The sequence below is a fragment of the Cervus canadensis genome, chromosome 33 (assembly GCF_019320065.1).
Source record: "Cervus canadensis isolate Bull #8, Minnesota chromosome 33, ASM1932006v1, whole genome shotgun sequence".
Classification (NCBI taxonomy): domain Eukaryota; kingdom Metazoa; phylum Chordata; class Mammalia; order Artiodactyla; family Cervidae; genus Cervus; species Cervus canadensis.
The window spans coordinates 12,630,995-12,650,499 of NC_057418.1; the positions used below are offsets into that span (position 1 = coordinate 12,630,995).

General features: G+C 37.6%; 1 long non-coding RNA gene across 1 annotated transcript in view; it reads left to right on the forward strand.

Moving 5' to 3' along the window:
• The window catches only part of LOC122433790, a 37,257-nt gene extending 29,731 nt beyond the window's left edge, over window positions 1-7,526 (forward strand). Inside the window, exon 3 of the long non-coding RNA XR_006267188.1 lies at window positions 7,430-7,526. This is a non-coding gene — a long non-coding RNA (uncharacterized LOC122433790). The remainder of the gene's footprint in view (window positions 1-7,429) is intronic.
• The last annotated feature ends 11,979 nt before the right edge of the window (window positions 7,527-19,505 follow it).

Consider the following 19,505-nt stretch of genomic DNA (forward strand, 5'->3'; position numbering starts at 1 on the left):
CTGGCTGGTGCAAGTATTTACATCACAGAAATCAGCAAACATGTTGTGTGAATCCGGGCGTCTTGTTTGTTTGTTTGTCCTTTTCAGAAAGCCAGTTTATGATCCCATCATTGGATAGATGCTAAAAAATTGGATTCTAGGAAAAAAACCCTCATTGGTCAAAACACAACAGTAAAAGGAGAACAGGAGGATGAGTATGAGAGGATATTCTGAAGTTTTCACAATAGTCTCAATTTTAATATTATTAGAATAGCATCATGTGTATATTTTAATTTAATTTATATTATGATCTTATTATCTATAGGGTAGGAGGTCAGTGACACATATACGATCTACCTGAAGAACTGTAGAGAAACCTTATTACCCAAGGGATGAGCACTGTTCACTGTTTATTTTGCCCTCCTTGTTGAGAGAGAGGTTCGTCAGCTATTCGCCAAGGGAAGCAAGTGGGCAACAGGGCTTCCAAAATCATCCCACAAACAATAACTATTAGATTCTAGAGGGCAGGGCTCAACATGTAGGAAGTGATCAATGAGTGGTTATTGTTGAATCAAGTGATTATTTCAGAGTTCTTGTATAGTCACATCTCTTCCACGTGGGTTCTCTGGTTATTTTCTCTTTTTTCCCTTGGTGATTCTCAGTAAAACCCACAAAACAAAAATGGTTTGTGGGCTTATCATTAGGAGGAGGAAGGAAGTGAGCTGCTGCATAGACTGTGCCCCAGCCAGAAGAGAGAAAAGTCCAGGAAATTAAGTAGATTGCAGCAAGGGTAAAAAGAAGCCCAATGCTGGCTGAGACCTCAAGTGTTTGGCACAGAGGGAAAGAAGATCAGGGGGATGAACTGGGTCGGAGGAGAGGCTCTTGGAGCTAGAATGAGGAAGGGAGTTTGAGTTTCCCAAACAGAAGCTCTTTGGTTACCTTGGGGTCACAAAAGTCACGCACGGGAAATTGGTTGTGGGGGAGGGGCAAGGGGAGGGAGACAAACTCTCAAGCCAAACTGGACTTGGAGATGGGGATTATGGCAGTTTAATGTTGCAAAGAACTTGCCCATTTTCATGTCGAAACTGGGCTATTTTAGGGAAAAAAATAAACCTTTGTGATTCTTCTCTATTTAAAGCTACAAGGATTCAGCTCAGGAAATGTATCTTCATAGATTGTAGGATGGAGATTTTAGCAGTTGGACTGTTGACCGACTCAGTGTATGGGCTTCACAGCTATGAAGGCTGAATAGCAATTTCTAGAACGATCTTTCTAATATCTTACCCCCCACCCCCCGCCAGAAGAGAGTTGCGTACAATCTATTAACGAATTTGGCTCTCATTAATAATTCTTTGAACTGGCAGAGCAATCCTAGCTGATTGAAAATAATTATCACCCTCTCCAAATGATTAAGTAGCATATTTAGATTTTCATTTATATCATCATTTTGATTGAATGATGTGTATGTGTGTGGGACTGTGTATTAACAAGGTATCTCTTCAAAGTTATAATAAATACTGCATGGAAAAAAGAGTTGCCTATTTCTCAGTATTAAAGGAAAACCAAGAAGCTGAGGGCGGGTGAGCCAAAGCACAAAATTGGGACCTAAAATATATGATAAAAGACAGACTGTGGCAGAGATAAAGTTTCATGAGACATGAGTGATAAACACATAGAAAAATACTTGTGGCGTTCCTAGCATAACATTGGAAGATTGAAAATTCTGGTCAGCGTCAGCAAACAAGCAGTGTAATTAATCTGGAACAGAAAGAATACCACAGATGTTTAAAATTATTTTTTTTTCCTATTGGCTCGGTCTCCAGCATATTTACAAATCGAAGGTTGTAGATTGATAGCTCCTGAGATGCACGTCCAATGGGCGCTGCTCCAGCTTTGTGTTTGCACTCAGTGCATCCTTTTGGGTCCAAACTATTTCCCCAAATTAGAATATAAGAAAAATTATAGTCCAAACCTGCCTTGTCTCATGTTGGTGTCCCATGTGTGTTCTGTTAAGGAGTCACTCAACAGGAATAACAAACAAAAACTCCCACCAGTAACTGTATCGTCTCACAGAGGAGTGTGCAGCCTGCTCTTCTTCTCTAAGATAACTCAGTTTGGTACAGCCTCATTCATAACACAATAATAATAACTCGTTTCCACTGGGTTTATTTGAATTCTGATTTTGCTGCGTGTCCCCATCTGGATTAGCTCAACAAACTTTAAATGCTAGAGAAAAGTTTATGCAAATATGGAAGTTTATAACAGTCTGAGCAGATTTTCTTTTACAACCCTAAGGACTGGGCAAATGTTTCACAGGGAGGTAAACTAAGTCACCAAGAGGTTTTGCTGGTGTTTTACGGTCTCCTTACAAGTCAGAGGCAAAACACCAGAATCTTGGCCAGAGTTTAAAATTCTGCAGGTTAGTGTCAGAGCATGATCCGCTTCCAGGCTGGTGGGTTTTTTGTTTGTTTATTTTCAGTACTTGTTAAACATGGACTTTTTCTGAAAGGGTAGTCACAGACAGAGTATCTCAAATGGTTTGAAAAGAGCCAGCTCTACAGAGGAAGGCTCTATTTTATAGCTGGGAGCCTTTCCTTCAAAGCACGCAGGCTGAAAGGATGACAGAACTTCAGTCATGGACTGTGGTGATCTCTGAGCATCTCAGGTACTTTAAAAGGCAGCACACCTGGAGAAGGAAATGGCAACCCATTTCAGTATTCTTGCCTGAAAAATCCCATGGATGGAGTTGCCTGGCAGGCCCATGGGGTCCACGGAGTCACAAAGAGTTGGACACGACTGAGCAACTTTCACATGCATGCGTGCGTGCTAAGTCACTTCAGTTGTCTCTGACTCTTTGTGACCCTGTGGACTTGTATCCCACCAGGCTCCTCTGTCCATGGGATTCTCCAGGCAAGAATACTGGTGTGGGTTGCCATGCCCTCCTCCAGAGGATCTTCCCTACCCAGGGATGGAACCCAGGTCTCTCATGTCTCCTGCATCGGTAGGTGGGTTCTTTACCACTGAATCACCTGGGAATCACATAAAGGGCAGCGGAATCATGGCCAACCCTGCCAGACCCTTTGTAACCTGCAAGATTCATCTCACTCCTCTGGTTGGAGACACTGGTTCTCCTGTGGGGTCTATTTATGTATCTGCCATTCTATAAACCGGGAGATATAATTTGTCAAATCATGTGTTCCTAGATAAGACCTTCTACTTCTTTGCCTTGAGGTTGATTAAAAACCAAGTTTTTAGTTCTTCTTCTATGAAATAAATTAGCAAAATAGAGTACGGTGAGAATAGACTAAAATAAAAGGTACTAAAAATAAAATGTTCTCTTCTTTGAAAATTCTGTATTCACAATTTAAATGTTATCTTGACTTAGATATGAGTTTTGTCCACATTTACTTCAAGATGCAAAGTGTATTCTGACACACATACTCACACACACAAAGAAAAAGGCACTCAAAGAGACTCTGAGAAATCATCTGTCCACTTAGTAACCAGAATAGAAACAGAAATAGAAACCAGGTATAAAAATAATTTCCAAGAGTCTCTGAGTTACAAAAGATACATTTGGTTGTTGCATGTGAACTGGTCCTTCCTCCCTTACCTCTGCGTTCCCTTTTAATAGTTCCCGTCCCCTTTTTTTCTCCTCCAAGTCACAGGTTAGGAGCATATTAGCAATTATCTTTGATGGACCCACTTAGATTATGTTTACATAACACCAAGCAAAATGTTTTGGGAAGGAATTCACTATTGCGCTGGGGTGTAGGCATAAATTTCTTCATGTAAGAACCAGTTCTTCTTTACAGAATGTTTCAAAATGTTTATTTCAAACCCGGGCTCAGCCTAGTTAAGGGGTGTTTTCCACAGAAAAGCCTTGTGGTTGGATAAGAACTGGCCTCACCCAGGGTGTCCTAAAACTGTCTTATCTTTTAGCACATTTTCTAACTCCTTTTAGACAAAAGAAGGAAACCAAAACAAAATTGGGGCTAACAATATGGTTAGGAAGATAGGGCATTAGCCTTTTGCTCAGAACATGTATTCCTGTGAAAATGAAGGAAATGCAAAGGAGAGAATCATGAAATTTCATAATGTTCAGAGTTGGAGGGGCTTACAACTAATCTAATCTTCCTTTTTCTACAGATGTGAAAACTGGGAACCACAGAGCAAAGCGACTGATCACATTTTCTAAAAACATTTGTCCTATGATCCAAGAGCTGACTGAAATATTTCAAGGCAAATTTTTCTAGATATTCCAGAAAAAAAAAATTTGAAATTCTCTTTCATTCCAAAATCCAATCATTCATATTGCCTGGAAGTCTTTCTTATATTCTCTCAAATTTCTCATGCTTATTTGTGACCAAAAAAGTTTACTTTATGGCAAACTGCCTTAGATGTCAAATATTCTGAGACAGGACTTGGAGTTAAAGGGGACCCTGACTCTGGTCAGAGACAAATCTCTGTGGTCACCATCATGGGCCTTCATTTTTAGCCACTTGCCCAGGTGGCACAAAGGGTAAAGAATTGCCTGCCAAAACAGAAGATGCAAGAAACATGGTTTCAATACCTGGGTCGGGAAGATACCCTGGAGTAGGAAATAACAACCCACTCCAGTATTCTTGCCTGGAAAATTCCATGGATAGAAGAGCTTGACGGGCTGCAGTCCATGGGGTCGCGAAGAGTTGGACAATACTGAGCCGCTAAGCGTGCATGCACATACCAGACTGAGAACTGAGGACTATTTAGCACTCTTTAGGGCTAGACAGGAGTCCTTTCTGGTTTTGATCACTTTATTTAAGGACAGTTTAAGCTTGCCTCTTACTCTTTCAACATATCCCCAAGGTTGTTCTTACTCTTCTCTCCTTCCTGTTCTTTAGAATCTTAATGTCCTAGTCCTTTAAAATTGTCTGGGTTTTCCAACTTTCTGCCCCACCCCCACTCTTATTCTAATCCCCTAATCCCAATTTAGCAAAGTATTGAGTTCTTTTTTTCTTTGTTATTTTTACTCTGTAGTTTTCTGGCTACCTTGGGAAGTTTACTTTTTAATTTTTTTTTTTTTAAACAAAAGTGAATTTTACTTCTTTGGACATTTAAAAATTAATGCCTTCTAGTTTCTATGAGACTTGGTTTCTCTCTTTTTAAATCACTGGACTTCTTGGAAGAGGTCTGTACTTAGTCAATACTTAGTGTCTTCACATCTCATTAATTCCTCAACCCGTTGCAGGCTGGCCTCCACCACCACCGGGCAATTAAAACTGCTCTCTCACCAGTATCCTCCCACTGGCCAGTTCAACGGCCCCACTCTTCCTTGTCACCCTACTTGACATTTATGCAACGTTTGACACGGTTGACCAGCCACTCCTTATTGAAACTCTTTCCCTTCTCAGGCGCTTTTATTTCATCGGCTCTTGCCTCTCTAAGCTTTCTTCTTGGGCTTCCTTCGCTGGTTCCTCCCACCTTTTGATGTTGTTTTTCCAGGAGATGTATTTCCGGTTTGCTCACACCACACACCCTTACTCCGCTGTGTTGTTCTCAATGACCCCGTATGCACTGATGAAGTTCTCGGGCTTATAATTGCTCAGCTGAACGCCCGTTCATATTTCCTAGAGCCTAGAGGACGTTTTCACCCGTTTTCTCTGAACGTGATGGATGAGGACTGTTATTCTCATGATCGTCATGATTAAATTCTCTCTGCCTTTTCTTGGTCCCTCCTTCACCTTCCCTGCTCCCTAGCGCTCCTGCTAATTATTCAAGACCAGCCCTCCTGCCGCCACCTCCTCTTCAGAACATTCCCTCTCACTCTGAAGAAGGGTTTCTTGTTATTTCCTTTTTTCTTTTAGAGTATTTTGATAATATAATGATTACCTTTAATGGAATTCTTAGATGTCAGTCTCTGATCCAAGTTCTCATGGATGATCTCATTGAATCTGCACAGAAGCCTCTGACGCAGGTGCTTTCATCATCCACTGATTTTGCATGAGAAAACCGACTCAGCATAATAACTTGTAGGTTTCCACAATAAAATTTCAAACTCAGGCAGCCTGAGTCCAGAGTACTTACCCTGTCCCTTCCCCCCACCCCCCCATAACAGTAGCTACCTTTTACCGACAACTTCCTTTGTGTGTGGATTTCTATGTTTTACCCTCATTTAGGAGCTTCCCTGGTGGTTCAGGGGTAGAGTCATCTGCCTGCAGTGCAGGAGACTTGAGTTTGATCTCTGGGTTGGGAAGATCCCCTGGAGAAGGAAATGGCAATCCACTCTAGTACTATTGCCTGGAGAATCCCATGGACGGAAGAGCCTGGTGGGTTACAGTCCATAGGATCGCAAATAGTTGTACACAACTGAAAGACTAACACACATCCTCCTTTAGTCCCTGGAAGACTGTTACAAAGTGTTACATGGTACAGTTATTATTATATCTATTTTATGAATGAGGATACTGAGGCATAAATAAGTTAAGCAACTCACCTAAAACTGCCTAGCCCCCAAAGTAGCCAAGTCAGAATGTACTTTTGTTTACTTCTGTTACAGAACTTCCCAGATAGTTTTATAGTTAAATACTTAGGATGTCCTTTACCCTTCTGTCAGCTCTCGGAGGGCTCTGATGATGTTCTTTCCAATTTTTTATCCTCTGTGTCTAGTCACAAAATAGAAATTCAATAAATGTGGAGAGAGAGACTGATAAACAGATTGGCTGTTGTTGGCTTTGGGTCGTTTTTCTAGGACAGTTGATATGCCTCCACTTTGTTCTGTGTTTTCCACGGCCGGCCATTTCTGTGTGTGTAGCATTGTGAAGCCAAATGTGAAAATGCTGTCTCTGCAGACTTTCTTTTTGAGCAAAAATAGTTTCAGTTCCCAAAGGTAAAATAATTGCTGCCCTGACAGTCTGTGTCTGCCTCCTTCTCCCTTTAGCAGTTTTTAGCTGTTGTGTCCAGATGTAAGGTTTAGTTGAAGAGACCCTTACCCTAGTCAGAGATAAATACCACATTTCACAGAATATAAGCCTAAGACAAATTTAAGTCACGCCATGGTTTGAAAGAGGCCATTTTGTTTTGAGTGAGGCGGTATTTGTCCATCTCAGGTACTTGCTAGTTCCAGTATCTGCCCCTTCGTTCCCTCTTTCTTTTTCTTTTTTCTTTTTTAATTAATTAATTAATTTATTTATCTTTTCAGTGGGTTTTGTCATACTCGTTCCCTCTTTCTTTCCTCTCTCCCCTCCTTCCTACAGCTGAATTTTACTGCATGCTGATAACGTCACATAAAATTCCATCTCTCCACTTTCCCCAAGACAGGCTGGCTTTGTAATTTTTAAAATGTAAAATGCAATATTTTGCATCCATAAAGGGCACTATGTATTCATTCTTCTTGTTTTGTTTGTTTATAAAATTACAGAAGTACTGCCGCACCTTCTTTCATTGCACTTCTCTTTATTGCCCTTCACAGATATTGCGTTTTTTACAAAGTGAAGGTTTGTGGCAACCCTGTGTTGAGCAAGTCTATCGGCATGACTTTTCCAACAGCACTTGCTCACTTGTGTCCCTGTTTGGTAAGTTTGGTAATTCTTGCAATATTTCAGACTTTTCAATTATTATTATATTTGCTCTAGTAATCTGTGATCAGTGATCTTTGATGTTGCTATGACAACTTCCGGAAGGCTCAGATGATGGTTAGCATTTTTTAGCAATAAAGTATTTTTAGTTGAGTTATGTACCTTATTTTTTTAAGATATTATGCTGTTGGACACTTAATAGACTATAGTATAGTGTAAACATGACTTTTATATGTGTTTGGAAACCCTAAAATTCTTGTGACTCACCTAACTGAGATATTTGCTTTATTGCAGTGGTCTGGAACTGAACCTGCAATATCTCTGAGATATGCTTGTAATACATGATTACTGTAGAAAATATCCAGAATATAAACTTATAAGTAGTAAAATTTAAATATCCTTTTTTGCTGTGAATCTCCCCTACTTTTGGTTGTAATACCAATTTGGTTGTAATACCTTTTCTGTGCATTATAAACCTAAATGTGTAAAATACACACCTAATGAGTTTTTAAGTTTCCTAAACTGAGATAACATCATACATATTATCTTTAGCACATTTTTCATGTAATATGGTTTTCCATATCTGTATTAATAAATCTACTTCAGTCTTCTTAATGGTAATGTAATATTCCATGCTGAGGAGTATACATTTTATAAACCAATTCCCCTTAGAAGAAAATGTAGATTGGGCTCCAAATGCTAAATATACACATATCTTTCTGCCCAGGTATAGGGATTCTGTACCTAAGTTACTGGAAATAGAGTTGCTGGGTCAGGAAGCATGTCTTATTATTTTGATAGCATCTCCTTGTGGTATATGATATCCAGTGATGACCCCCACTGAATCAAACCTCCCATGTTCACATCCTTAGCTGAAAACTCACATTAAATCTAAACTACCTATCCTTGGCTTCACTTGTGGCTCAGCAGTGAAGAATCCTCCAGCCAATGCAGGTTTGATCCCTGGGTCAGGAAGATCGTTTGGAGAAGGAAATGTCAACCTGCTCCAGTATTCTTGCCTGGGAAATCCCATGGACAGAGAGGAGCCTGGCCGGCTACAGTCTATGGGGTTGCAGAAAAGTTGGACATGACTTAGCAACTAAATAACAACAACCTATCCTTACCATTTTAATAACCATAGCTAGATCTATATACTTTAACTAACATTGAGAATTAATCTGGATCTGTAGCTTCTTTCTCCCCCTGAACATGACAAGACTGGTAACATACTTTTACTTTTCCTTTCCTTCTCCATCTTTGTTTATTTTGACTAGATCATTTGGAATTTTCTTGACTTGCTAATTTTAAAAATACTATTCTTCTATTTCTTATGACATTTCCTGATAGCTATCAATACACTGAGCCTCACAGCCACATTATCAAATATAATTTAGACTTAAGTATAATTGCTAGTGGGCTTTTAATTTCATCTCCTTGTAACATGTTATACTTTGTGAAAATTCTTCTTTTATTTTAGATTCCTTTTTTGTCATTTATATTTTTTCCCAAAGAGATGCCTGGGTGGTTAACTTTATAAATCACTATGTGCATAATAATATCTTTTTTTCCCCTCATACTAGATCAAGATAATTTTTTCCTAGCTTTTTGAAAGCATTTCTCTATTATCCCTTGGTCCTTCATCATTGATATGAAATATGATGGCAAAGTGATTTTTGTTTTTTAGGTAACCCATTTTTTTTTCTTCCTGGAAGATTTTTGGGTTTTTTTCTTTGTCCTTGGAATTTAATCTCAGTACAATCTGTTTGTATTTTTTATTTGTTATCTTTTAAAGTCTTCTGACTCAGCACTTTATTGGCCATTTTCAGGGAGAATATTCAGATTCCTGGATACTAAAGTTCTTCTAGCAAGAAAATTCTGAATTTTCCTTTATCATTATTTCTTGCTTTTTATCTTAAAACAAACAAACAGGCTGTGAGAAACACCAAAACAACAGACAAGGAGAAATAACATTTTAGTTCATAAGTAAAAAAAAACAAACTTCCAATGTTTATTAATCATAGTTTATCATGTTCACAATTTTTTCCCTACTGAAATATACTTAAGTATCTAGAAATAATGCTATCATTATTTTTGTTCATGAAGGGTATAGTTATTTACAGCTAGATCCAAGAAATTTAGATTATAGAATTGATGTATTTCTATGGGGGAAAAATTTGCTTTCTGTGCCCCAAAACCTCACTCATTTTCTTATAAAAATTGAAGATGGGCTTGTCCTGAATGCTAATTTGGCCTCATTCATTATAAAAACATTTTCAACAATTTAACAAGTGAATTTAGATTACATATTTAGATTGTATGAATTCCTGGAAAATGTATTAATAATATATAACATAACAAATATAATATAACATATTGCAATATAATATAACATTGCAAAATATCAACAAGAATGCCTTAGCTTAGATAAATAGCTTAAATATATTAAAGGAAAAAAAGTAGATCTGACTGAATATCCATGGGCTAATCTTTATCGAATGTTGCTCTGTGCCAGGCTTCTCTCTACTATTTTTGTAAGCATCCTTCCTTTAATTCTCACATTAGGCCAATGAGGCAAACACTGTCATTATCTCAATTTTACATAGGAGGAAGCTAAAATTGGGAGAGCTTGCATAGGGTCACACAATTAACAAATGTGTAAATTAGCAAAGACAAGAGTTGAATTCAAGTTGCCTGAGTCCTTGGGAGTGTTTGCTTAAGGTGCACAGTGGCAAGGAAAGTATTAGGGAGCTTGATCTCTGCACCTCCCAACCAGAGAAGACATTCCGGAGGCTGTGTAGTCTGAAGGGACTAGCTAGGTGAGGAAGAGAAGGAAGTTTCAGCAAAAGTCAATTTTTACAGTGACACTCAGGAGTGAAGAATGTGGCTCACTGGGGAGAACTGTATATTGTTGGGTGTGGATGTAAGTATCTCTCTGTGGGCCATCAATCTTTGTGAGGCATGGTTGATTTGATTCTTTGCATTTTATCAACATGTTATGTCTACATGATTGTCCACTCAGCAATTCACATCAAATGGTGAAGGTGGTTGAAATAACAGAGTTGATGGAGATCTGGCTTCAATCAATTTCAGTCATATAAATGAGACATAGTGCTAAGATTTGGTTTCATCTATTCAGAATGGGGACTTAAATTATCATGGATTTTGGATGAAATTTATCATGAAAGCAAACAGTAGTTCAATCATATTTGCTCATCAAAATAACTGACAGTAATGTTCAGGACAGCAGTATCAAATCTGCATGATTCTGGCCCATAAACATTTCAAATAAGGCTGTCCACTTATGAGCAGGCCCATATCAGGGAAGAGTGAGAATGCCCACTGGAGGGAAAATGTTAGTAAGTAGAATACTTTCAATTTTTTAAGCTTTCAGAGCATTTCTATGCACATAAATGAATCAAGAGCCAGTTGAATAGTTAAGAAAATGCTTTTTCACAGAGCTCTTTAAAATTTAACAGGTGTCAAAGAAATTCTACCAAAGAATCTGAAGTGCACTTTAAGTGCGTTTTATGTTCAGCGTTATTGCCTGACACAAGGACAGAATGTGAGACCGAGTATCTTCATCTGGGGAATGCTTAAATTCTAACTCCAGGTTAGGTTTCATCATGTGCTAGAGATATCCTGGACGATTCCATTAATTCCCTGTAAAATAAGGCACCAGTTCCTTTATATCTCGTTCCCACAGAGCATAATGAAAAACTTGCAGTGGTGAGTTGTACTGTGATTTTATTCAGTCATCTACTATGACTGCTCTGTGTCATGTTTATCTGTGGAGCCAACGCGCTGTGTGTGTTAGGTTAAATTCCTTCTGTAATTTGAACCCCTCTCCATCAGAGTGATCTCTGACCACTTTTAAGGCCTTAGTATTCCTTCAAAAACAACAGGCCTTATCTGTTCAGATCTCACCCTGAATTCCAGTTGCTTCTGAATTCCAATCAAAGAAAACTGAATAATCCAAATCCCTTTGAAATTTTTGATGCAATCTGATGTTGACAAGGATCTCCAGAGCAGTCTATGTGAAAAGTATGCTCTCCTGTTGGATCCTTGCCCACACTGGTTCTTTGTATCTGATTCAAAGCTGTTTAAAACAAGGTTTCTTTAAAGTCTCATCACAGCTTGGATAAATTGACTTTAGTGGAAAACATCTTGACATGTCAGCTTCACGAATTTAGAAAACGTAAGGGTTTTGTCAGAGAAAAGTGGTATGATTAAACCTTGATATGGTTTTTAAAAAGTGGATTGAAAAAAAAACTATTGTTTAAGAGATGGGCAATATTTCTAAGGACTGATTTATAGTCAGAGTGGCTGGCCAATAGGATTTGTGATTCTCACGCAACATCAAAGAGGGGATGGAGGCTATAAGGATACATTTACAAGTCACAACATGTTTTCTGGGGCATGAACATTCTCCTCTCTCCTCTGGCCCCTGCATTTTATCCTTCAGTGGCCTTCTATTACGGCTCTTCTCGGAACCTCTCATATGTGCACTTAATCTATTTATTCTTTTGTCTTGTATTCAAGTTGTTCATGTGTTATGTTGCCTCCACAATCAGATTGAAAGGTCTTGGAGATCAAGGGCCATGTTTTACACTGCTTTTGTGATAATCACAGCATCTAATAATATGCCGAATTCGCAGGAGACCCGTCAATCCTAGTAAAGTGGAACCAAATTGAGTAAGTAGTCTTGGTAATCTTGACCCAGAATCCACAAAATTGACTCATCCTCACTGGCAGCCATGTTCCATGCCCAAGTAGTCTGCGTCAACTATCCACATACAATCTTCTCCTCAAAAGCCAGCTTCTTTATGGGAAAATTGCAAGGTTTTCCTAATCTGTAGTCCCTTTTCTTCTTCTTGAGTGCCAGGTCTAAGTATATGGCATTAAATTTTTTTTTTTGTCAAAATTAACAGGATAAGAACAATACCTGTGTGGTTGTCTAATCTCATAGAATTTAATAGCAAATATGTGCTTACTTCCTTGTAAGTGGTTTCTTAGTGTATCAATTTAGTTTTTATTGAGCTGGCAAAATTATGATTTTTGTTGGAGTTCATCTTTGCTTCCAGAACCCAAGCTATTCATTTTTTTGTTTCCTGTTTTAAAAATATGTATTTCCTTTGATTCTGAAATCAGTAAGTAGTTATTATAAAGATTTTGGAAAATACAGAAGAACAACAAATAAATTAAATCCATCCAGAGTCTCATCACCTAGAGATAATATTTTTAAGATAATTTCTTTCTATACTTTTCCCATGTATATGTATATGCATGGGCCTCAGTCCATTAGCTTAGATGTATAAGACTTATTTTCTTTAATCCAAATGAAGTCTGACCTTATCCTTCAGTCATCCTTCCAGAGGATATTATAATCACCTTGCCAACTTTGAGGAAATTTCACTGATATCTTTATTATAATTGACTGGAAACTATAATCCATCCATGAAAAGTAGTTATTTTTATAATATTCTATCTCTCATCTAAAACTGTGGTATATAACCTTTATTCAAGTTCTCTTTTGTCTCCTGATAAAATGTTGTAGGTTCCTCCCCCAACCGCCCCCACTGCTGTGAGGCAGTGGGTGGGGGTGGTGTAGAAGTTCTACTCTTTTCTAAGTTATTTCTATTTTTTTAAATAGCAATTGTGAAAAGACACTTTTTATCTTACATTTACTTCTATTAATGTATTATTTAAGAAAATTGCTGATTTTTGGTACTTTTAATTATATTAGTAAATTTTATTAGTCATATTAATTTTCAGTACACTTCTTGAAAATTATTAGCAGGCCACAGCACTACTTGCAAATGATATAGCTGTACCTCTTATTTCCACTTCATGTCTTATTTTTTAAAAAATAATTTTATTTATTTATTTTTGGCTATGCTGGGTCTTCACTGCTGCTCTGTCTTTTCTCTAGTTGCAGTGAGGATGGGCTACTCTTTGCTACTACATGCAGGCTTCTCATTGCAGTGGCTTCCCTTGTTGCAGAGTACGGGCTCTGGGTTATATGGGCTCAGTAGTTGTGGCTCCTGGCCTCTAGGGCATAGGTTCCATCATTGTGGCACATGGGTTTAATTGCTCTGTGGCATGTGGGATCTTCCCAGATCAGGGATTGAACCTGTGTTTCCTGCATTGGCAGGCAGATTCTTTACCACCGAGCCACAGGGGAAGCCCAGTTAGACTTTATCACCCACTTATATTTTTGTTTTTATCACCTGTATATGCATTTTCCCCTTCTACTGCATTGTATCTTCTTAAGGAATCATTATTCCTTTGCAGCATCTCACAGTGTCTTCTAAAGTGTTCACATTCCATTGTTGGTGACCTACAAACAGAGTACTGATCATAACAACAATAATAGTGACCCAATATTTATTTATTGACTACTTCCTATGTGCCCAGGAAGCTCCAAGAACTTTATATGCTACCTTTTTAATCTATACAAACAACCTTTTAAAGTTGATATTATACCCTTTTTTTCAGGAAACTGAGGGACTGAGAGAGATTAAGCATGTTGCTTTAGGTACACACTTAGGAAATGATAGAGCCTGGAATTAAATCCAGACATCCTAATCCCAGAGCAATGTTTCCTTCCACATATGGTCATATTCTTGTATAAGTCATGCTGGTAAGCTTCCTTAAATGAAATATCAGTCCTACTTTATAACCTAGTACAACCAATAGAATGGGGTAGGACTTGAAGTGTGTTTTTCTGAAATAGCAATTGATTTTTGGTTTTGTTTTCACTTCTCAGGATAGAACTTTTGATTCTTCTATGTGAAATGGCCCTAAGAATATTTTATTCAGTAATCTTTATAGCTTTAGCTAGCAAGCATAACTTTGGTTATCTCTTAAATTTTTGTTTTGCAAAATTATTTTTGTTGAAAGCAAAGATTATTTTATCACTTACAGCAGAATAAATAGTCATCATTAGAAAAGTCATTATGGTGAAAACATGATGATGCATGTGTTTTTTGAACAGTTCACTCTGAGAGAGTTTTAACTGGTTAAACTTTCTGTACTCTGTTAGTTGAAGGGTGGTGGACTCTCCAGAGCCTGGATGGAGGGGAAATAAGACTCTGGTCCAGCTTGCCACTGGTTATATGTGAGGCCACTGGAAAACCAGGTTTTTATTCATGAAAAGAATATGCAAAACTAAGTAGAATATGATTAAGTTTTCTTCTAGGGCTGGAAGTTATTATTGATTGGTATTTATTGCCAATATCAACTTAGAAATTACAAGAATATATTTTTGATAAATAACAAAACATCAAGCCCGTTAAGCTTTTTCTTTTGCCGTTTGCAATCTCTCAACATCTCATTTAATTAATGTAAAATACATTATTTGAAAATGTTACCAATTTAGTATATAAATTAAATAATCTTCAATTTTGAGTGATAGAATTATCACTTTTATGATCCCTTAGAAAATAAATTTAATTGACTCTTACAGGTATACTTTAACTGCAATCATTTTTATGTTCCCTCTCTTTACCCCATATGTTCATAGTAATTAAAATAATAGTAAAACAATAGTCATCTCCCTATTCCATTATAAAAATAGTGCTTTAGAAAGAGCAATATTTCAGGTTACCAACACTATTCATTTCTACAGTTCCAGGTCTACCAATAAAAAGCTATCTTTCCATAATTTTATTTTCTATTAACTTAGAAAATAAATAACTTAGATACTAACTTAGATAAATATCTCTTAGAGTTGATATTTTAAAAAAATTATCAGACTTCTTTATTGAAAAAAAAACTAACTTTTTCTGACATTCATCATGTATCTCCCAGTTGTGTCTACCTTTAATGTTTTAATTACAGGTTATTTTGGGCTATCTGCATAAAAATGAATTAGTTTGGAAGCCAAATTTCATTACTCATACTGCAAAGATAGGTCCAATAACAGATGCAACAAATTTTAACTATCATTTCCGTTGGGATCACAGATGGTATTGATGTGGAAGACATCTGTGGCACAGGCCAGAGGAGAGAAGGTTGGCTTCCTCTTAAAGTCAGTGCAAAGGATGTGGCAGAAAGAAATCTAAGGATGCCACTCAGAATTCCCACACTACTCTGCCCTCAAGTCATGGTAAATCAATTGTAACAGATTCAGAGGCCATCTGTGGGGAACCCAGGTACAGGATGGGTACTGGGTGTTCCAGGATTTTCCTGCTCTGTCTCTGGCAGGATCTAGAATGGAGAATAGATGTCGTAAATTGTTTGCTCTTAAAAAGTAGATAGGCAAGACTTCTAAGTGGGAGAAATGCTTTCTCAAGTAGCAATATGGTCGCAGCAAGATTGTACTGTTGCTGAGGAAATTTACATGTCAGATAAATGAAGCAGCAAGTAAAACAGATAAAACCTATATTAGAAAGCTGAAAAGGAAAAATGGGGCAGCACTATACTATTAATTGAGTGTATTGACCATGGGATATAACAAATATTATCAATTACCCATTTTGTGCTAGAAACTGTGACAGTTGTGAGAGAGAAATGGTAACTTAAACAGGGTCCCTGCCTTCTGAGAGCTCATAGTCTTATGGGGGAGCCTTTGTGCAGATTTAAACACTAGCATGTGTAAAAGATAAATATGTAATTGAAACAATGTTTTTTATTTTTACTACTCTCAAGATTTGTACTTGTGCAGCCCATTTCTTCCACTGTCATGAGCTATAAATACTGGTGTAGCCATAAGCATCTTACACATATTAATTCATTTAATCCCCACACCACTCTTGTCTAGGTATCTCTATTTTACCAATGAAAGCAGTTGGGCATAGAAAAAATGGCTGTCACTTACCCAGGGTAAAACAGCTTCTAAGTTGGGGAGCTGGGAACTGAACCCTCGCAGTGTCGACCCAGTCTATAGTCTTCATTATGACTACATATATTGCAGTGATGCAGTTGCTTGTGCTAAACTTCCTATAAATCTCTGTCCAGAGCATTAGTATCAATACTTACACTTCTTCCTTTCATTGGGTCATAATGTCCCTGTGGGCCATGTCATCGATATTTTCCAGCGTGCTCTGCATACAATGAAGCTTTGGAATGTGTTATTGATAACTAACCTCACCAGTCATGCAGAGAAGTTCATCTGGGTGCATAAATGATGTTGGCCAACTTCCTTCAATGCAGTTTTAATTTTGCTTTAATCCCGAGACCTATTATCAGGTGACTTCAGTTAACAGGTTTTTAAATAAGAATAAACCCTGGCAAAGTAGGGAGGACCCTCTGATTATCACTCACAGGCCAGAAAGTTCCAGGCATTTGGGATACAGTGATCCTTCAGGGAGGCTGGCAGGACACCTGGTGACCCAACAGCATCTCTTAGAGGAGGCTGTCCTTGGAACAACTCTCCTCTGCCTGATTTTTCTCCACAGTTCAATTCCCTCTCCATGTTTATTCTTCTTATTCCTGTTCACATTTATTCTTGATAGCACACCTTCTTACTACAGTCTGTTTCCACTGCTTCATGACATCTACTGTATGTTTATTTCCATAGTGCTCTGTGTTTGCTAACATAGTTGCAAGCCTCAGATTTACATTCCCCATGAGAGTGTATCCAATGGGACCCTGGTTGGGGCAGATGTTCAGTGTTGGTCCCGTGTGAGCTGATGGTCAGTCTGGAGCCAGTTGCCCTTGACTCAGGAACTGACTTCTGCCTACTAATTTATGGTCAGGTTGTGATGATACCTAGCATTTGATATATAAGAAGCTTTCTGCAGGGAGTTCTGGGCATATCAGGCACTCTGAGAATCTGAGAAGGGTGTAGTGAAACTGTCAGACAAGTTGCATAGCTTTCCCAGTATAAAAATATTATTGATTTATTTCTACATTAAATGCCTATGTGACCCAAGTCAGTAATTTGTGAGGCTGGTGGGCTGGGGAACAGAGAAAGAATCTGTTTGTTAGAATAGAAAGAGAATGAGGGGCTAAGGACCATGAAATTGTTAGGGTATTATGAATATTAAAATTTAAAGAAATTCGAAAAATAGAGTTGTTAATTATGTGTTTAATTGTGAAGTTGTTGATAGTGAAGTGATGGGGAAGAAAGGAACCTCAAGAGATTACCTAGATTATCTTCCTACTATACAGATTGAAAGAGGCAGTTGTCAACCATTTAAACATTTGTGTCTAAACAAAACTCCCTAAAATCTGTAGGGGAACATACTTCTGAGAAAGTACTAAAACAGAAAACCTCTCTTCTTTTCCCCATCGTCTCTGTCCATTACTCTGCTTTATTTTCCTTCTTAGCTTCTATTACTTCCTGCATACAAGTATTTATGTCTTTATTTGTTTGTCGTTGTCTCCCTGTCAGAATAGAAACTTCATGGAGCAGCTTGATCTCTTTCTTCCTCTGTTCCTTATGCTTAGAAAGTGCCTGGTCTATGGTAGGTGCTTATAAATATTTGTTGAATAAATGAAACAGTTAATATATGTATTGAAAGGTGTCTGGATGAATAGACACCAAATTGCTAACAATACCCATCTCTGGGGAATACAGTTAGCAAAGCTGGGAGAGAATTGAAGGAGGAAAGAGGGAGAATGATGGTCTTTTATAAACCTCAATATTGTTTACATTTTGCATTACTGAACAAAATTATATTTGACTTGATTTACATTTAACATTTTAGGAATGCATCTATTACACAAGCAAGAGAAGGCATATGTAGATATTATGTTATAATGCAAACATGTTTACTAATGTCCTATATAGCCTTTTTCAATGAATATGTCCAATGTTGTGTACTGAGGTGGTAAGTTCCTTTTCAGGGAGGGCTCATAGTTAAAAATTTTTTATTTTTAGTATTTCATATGTGGTAAAAAATTATTATGTAATTATTGACCAAACCTCTGGGGTAACACAGGACAACATTAATACCCATTTTAAAAATAAAAGTCTCTTACAAATGTCTGGAAACTGCCTTTCCCCAGTATTTAGCAAAATAATAGGATTTCTGGTAAGAATACTTGGAACCACTTAAGAAGCAATTGATCATAAACAATAAATAGAATCATTTTGTAAGGATAAAAATTATGCCAATACACATAATAGCTTTTTTAAAAAGACTATAAAATTGCAAAATTAAAGATGAGGAGTATATTAGTTAAGATCCAGTCAGGAAAACAGAATTTGAGCCACATTTATTTCAGTAAACACATTTATCATGGGGAAATAATTACAAAAGGTGTTAGCAGTGCTTAAAAGTCAGACAAGGAAGGAAGGCAACCAGAGGTCAGCAATAGCAGGAGTCCTGTCAGCTTTAGAGCTGGAGGAACTAAGGCAGAAACAGCATCATCTGGGCCTGAGGCCAGCACCACTTGGGTAGGAACTGGGGCTGCTCAGAGGCAAAGGGTGGGACTATCCATCAGGGACTAGAGCCACAAAGGGAGGAGACTCTCTGGTCTATGTAGGGAGCATAGTCACTACCCCAAAGAGAAAGAGGAGAAGAAATACTCTGGCTTCTTCTCTCTCCCAACCCTCCATCTCCCACTGGTGCCTCCCATTGGCCAAACCTAACAGGAAGTCTTTCTGAGAGGGGTCCTGGGAAATGTGGTTTATGGAGTTTGTCCTTTGAAATACAGAGCCGATTAGGAAAAATCAGGAATGGTTCTGAGAACAAACAGGCAAATAACCTGAATAAAGGGTATAATAAAGGAAAAAAATATATTCTATTCATACAATAGTTAAGTTTTATATGAAATATTTTTAGACATATTTAGTCATGTGAATTCCTTTATATAATATTTATTCAGATATATTTGGGTAAGAATATCAGTGTGGATTAAAGAATAGGATTAATTATTTCTTACTTGATATTAGGAATTTTTATCATTATACTAAATTTTTCAATGTTTAAAAAAGCATTTTTTTTTTTCTGATTTGTTTCTAAATGGCAAACTAAGAGAGAGACTTGGAGGATATATTTAAAAGCATTTCTCATGAAAAAC